This window comes from Phyllostomus hastatus, unplaced genomic scaffold (genome assembly GCF_019186645.2).
Source record: "Phyllostomus hastatus isolate PE091 unplaced genomic scaffold, TTU_PhHast_1.1 phas_contig_40, whole genome shotgun sequence".
NCBI classification, from domain to species: Eukaryota; Metazoa; Chordata; class Mammalia; order Chiroptera; family Phyllostomidae; genus Phyllostomus; species Phyllostomus hastatus.
In genome coordinates this window covers 39,726,074-39,730,924 of record NW_025333872.1, presented here as the reverse complement: position 1 = coordinate 39,730,924, position 4,851 = coordinate 39,726,074, and the positions used below count along the sequence as shown (strand labels likewise).

Here is a 4,851-nt window from a genome sequence, read left to right as displayed (position 1 = left end):
TACAATGCTTATGTCATATCATTAAATATAATGCAGATGCAGGTAAAAGGTTTTTCTTTACACAGAGGTTTTGTTATTTTTTATTTGTAGCAGACAGCAATTTTAATAAAACTTCTAGGCTTGTAGTGTTACAGGCTGGCATTCTGATCACTACACTGTGACAGTTCAAGCTTTCTTTCTGCCCAGTGTGTCAGGATGACCCAGAAAGAATGCTGGAGATGTTGAGCCTCTTGTTTTCTCTCCCTCAACACATGCAGGGTCATGAACTGCCTTGGGTTTAGTAGCGAGTGTATTTTATGTCCCTGCAACTAAGGAAATTAATGCTAGAGAAGGGAAGTTATGGTGATAGAATAGTGAGGTATTTTGGCCAATGCTATACTCAGGTTAATACTTACAGGGTCATAGAACTTAGCAATGAGAAGGACCTCACAGATTATTTATTTACTTATTTACTTTTAAATATGAAATGCTTCATGAATTTGTGTGTCATTCTTGTGCAGGGGCCATGCTAATCTTCTCTGTATCATTCCAATTTTAGTATATATATGTGCTGCCGAAGTGAGCACCTCACGGATTATTGCACCTCTCACTTTTTAGAGTGGACCTTGTGTCACAGCCTGCTAGTCCCAGTGGTGAAAACAAGATTGGAGCAAGGTGTAGGTCACCCTCTGGTCATGTTACCTAAAATAATCAGGCCCTCTTCTCTCTCCTGGTGTCTGGTTTATCATCTTCATATGGCCTTCTCCATCTGTTCAGAGATGCAGCCCTGTCTTCAGTCCATCTATAATGAGAAGCCCTGCAAACAGAGCATTTCCTTTAAGCCTTTCATATGCCTAATACCCACACCACTGAAAGCCTCATTGCCATCTGTCCCTTCTTCCTTAGATATGTGTTAACAATGGAATGGAGAAGAGAAGAAACAGAAAGGGAAGGAAGTGTCTTGCAATGATGACTTTCTATTTCAAGGGGACGCACCATTTCTCCTTTCTGTGCTTACGTCCTCTTGGAGTAAAACTTCTCCACACTCCAGCTCAGTGAGCACTCTGGCTCTTGTCCATCCACCCCCATGGAAACTGTCCTGCAATAGGTCGATAGTCACTCTTTGATTGCCAAAGCCAATGGACAGTTTTCTAGGCCTTTGCTGACTTTTCTGTACATTAACATCTTTTGAAACTTCTTCTTTGAAATTGTTCCTTCTTTGGCTTCTGCAATACCATTGACTTTCTCCTCATGGTTATACTCTTTTAATATTTATGTTTGTGCTCCATGTGCACCCCTCCCAGGACTGAATCATTAATTGGGAGGCAGGATAATGTAGTGCCCAAGAACTTAGAGTCTGAAGCCAGATCATCAGGGCTTGAACCCTGGCTGCCCCTCTTGGATCAGTTACTTAGTTTCTTGGTGTCTTGGTTTTATCATATGAAAAAAATGGGGATATTACTAGTACTATTTCACAGCATTGTGAAAAATTAAATTATTTAATATACATAGAGTGCTAAGAGTAGTGCCTTGCAAAATACCAAATGTTTTGTAAGCCTTAACAGAGAGTGAGAGTGAGAGTGAGAGTGAGAGTGAGAGTGAGAGTGAGAGTGTGAGAGCTTTGGTTAAGGATGTCTGAAAGTTTGTGGTGCCTCACTGCAGGTCCTGAACAAGGCTTCAAGTCCATGCTCAAGAGACGTGGGAAGCAAAACTCATGTACACATTTATTTTACTTTTCAAATTTCAAAGTTATGATATAGGGTCTCACTATTTTTTAAATAATTTCACTCATCAGAATATTTGGGGTCAAATAAGCCACAGAGTCCCCATCACTGTGTTTACTACGTACCAACCCTGTCCTGCCTGCCTGCTCACATGCCTCCATCAGGTCAAGCCAGTCTTCTCCACCCTCCTCAAATTTGGAAATTTCAACTCTCTATACTAAACTTAACCTTAAGTAAAAGTGATGGGATAGAAATTATTAATGAGTCTACAATGTTCTCCCATCCCTATAGAAATGAAGAGGACAGGGGAGATGTTTGTCACAGTTGTCACAAGAAAAAACATTGGGAGCAGAAGACTAGTGATACTTCCCAGAGGTCTGTGTGCCAGAGCCCATTGATGGTGGTGTTGTGCGGTGGTGGCGGCATGGCAAGGGTGTGGGAGGTATGTTCTCAGATGCTTGGACCTCCAGCTTTGTGGTGAAAGAGAGTGGTTACCTCCTTATGGGCTATTTTTAGCTAGAGTAGGTGATTTCCAGATGAATACGAAATATTCTCCAGGACTGCTGTGGTATGTGAGTTAAGTATTGAGGAGTGAATAAAAAGAAGAAATTTTGACAAAGTTTTGCTATGATCACAGTGTTCAGTACATGCAAGTAGAGAACTCAAGTTATTTTTGAAATGACACCCCTCTGTTGAACTATATTACATTGTACCATTGAAACTGAACCATAGGGGCCTCATAGATGTTATATAAGCCAGCATCTTCTCAAAGCATGACACAATCTTTTGTTCATCACCAAAACATACTTCTCTGTGTGTGTGGTTGCAGATCTCATTTCTGCTTTGCAGTTGAGTTATCCATAATTCTCCCACTCTGTCCCTTTAGCCATTATTGAAGATACTCCACAGCTTCATGGCTGTGGTATGATTCTACCCCCTGAGAGTGATTCATTATTCATTCATTAGGATGAGTTTTTAAAATTCACTTTGAAATTATAAACTTCTTATTGACAGGGAAAATATTTGTATTTTTTTGCTTCTCTGCACATTTTATATAATTTATTTTCATATTTTTCTTAGTGATTTTAGGGCATGTTTCATATACACTATCTTAGTAAATCCTTGACAAACTCTTTTGTGCAATAAAGAGGGAGGATATTTACCACATTTTAAGTGGAGAAACTGAGTCTAACGATATGAAGTGAGCTATCCAAAGCCGTATGTCTGGTAAGTGGCAACAATATCTATTTTTGAGTCCAGCAACTGGCTTTCCCCAGCTAAATCATGAGAGAATGGATCAGACATCTGTGTCTTTCCTCATCTGGTACTACAAGGACCAAAAAAAAAAAAAAAGAAAAGAAAAAATAGAAAAGAAAATGCTCAGTCAGTGAGTTACATTTCTGTGAATGAACAGTGTCTGAATGTTATTTAGAATCTCTGGAAATAACCCAATTTCCACCTTTTCATTATGCCTCCACCTTATATTACACTGAAGATGAATCACCAGGCAATTTCTCAGGATTTTGCAAAGTATCTCACAAACTACCTCAGTGTGTGTATGGGAAAATCATTGTACATGGTAGAGGGACACCAATCATATAAAAATTGTGGGGAAGTTTAACACTTTAGGTTTCTAAAGAGAGAGCTAAGTTATTGGGTTTTGGTGAGAATTTGATGGTGATGCTGAATTTTGAAGATTGTGATTCCAATGGGAATTTAAAGAGGAAATTTACACAGTTTCAGCAAAATCTGTAGTGTAGTGAACCTGCTTTCCAGAAGGGCTGTTACAGTTTTGTTGACACTTCGATGATCTGTTGGGCTTAGTCTCAGAACCATAGTGTTGTGAGTGACTAGGCTAATTACTGATTTAAGCATATTGTCCATATCAGCAATAAGTATTAGAATCACATGACTCAGTGAGGGCCTAGCTTTGCTGGTTACTGAATGAGCACTTAGGCCTGTCGCAACGATTTAAATTAATTTCAGCAAATGGCACTTATTGCTTTTAAAGCTTTTTTTTTTAAACTGATGCCAGGGCTTACCAGGATAATTGACACAAAATTGCTGTATTCTAGCACCTCATTATCTGGTGGAGGAGGAGGACTCATGCAAAATTCATTAAAATAGAAGGGCTTGGGTGTTGAATTAAAATAGCAAAATGAATCTACATCATGTGTTTATATAGTCTAATCTATTGTCTACATATTCAACTATTTGTTTTACTTATTTTTTCACTGACATACAACATTATATTAGTTTCAGGGATACAACATAATGATTCAATATTATATATATTGTTAAATGATCATACAATAAATCTAACTAACATCTGTCACCATTCACAGGTACCAAATTTTTTGCTTGTGATGAAAACTTTTAAGATTTGGTATACTCTTAGCAACGTTCATATTCAACTATTAGGGCAGCACGTTCTGTAATGTTCCATTGAAATTTGAGGGCTTTCCTTGATTAGGGGGGCTCTGGGGTGTGTTCATAAATCCTGCTCTCACAGCAGGGAAGTAGGGAGGCAAACACACATGGTGGGAAGGGCAGTAATGGGGTCCGTGCAGCTCTAGAGGGAACACAGTGGAAGGAGTGACCAGCTACTTCTGGGCGTGAAGGGGGCAGTAAGGAGAAAAAAAAGGCCTTGGAGAGAAGCGAGTTGTGATGGGGAAAGAGGAGCTCACCAGTGGGCAAGGAATAGAAAGACATTCTGGTTAGAAAGAATGGCTGTGCCTTCCATGTTATACCCACCTAAATGTGTGCTTGAAGGTTGATTAACATCATTTTGCATTAGAATGTATTCAGAAAACATAGTCTTGATTTCAATTCTCAACTTTATAATTGCAGAAGCAAAATTATTTCACTCCCACTCCAGTGTAAAAATGGAATTATTTAGGCATTGGAAATGAACCTGAAAATAAGAATTTGAAATAATATTTAGAATATCTAGATATATACAACTTTGGGCACCACCATCACTTTCTAAATTCCTGATTGCTTTCTAAGTGCTGAAGTTTTTGATAACTATGTGGTATGAAGCATGGTATTAAGTCAGAGAACCAAATTTTATTAATCTTGGAAAGCCTCATTTTGGAGTTAAAACTCTGAAACTTTGAAAATACCCTCTTTCTTTCTTCTCACTGCA

At 38.6% G+C, this 4,851-nt stretch overlaps 1 non-coding gene across 1 annotated transcript; it reads right to left on the bottom strand.

The window, feature by feature from the left end:
- Positions 1-455: 455 nt before the first annotated feature.
- On the bottom strand, positions 456-566 carry LOC123822372. The gene has a single exon (XR_006786324.1). It is a non-coding gene; the product is annotated as a U6 spliceosomal RNA (small nuclear RNA).
- Between the last annotated feature and the right edge of the window lie 4,285 nt (positions 567-4,851).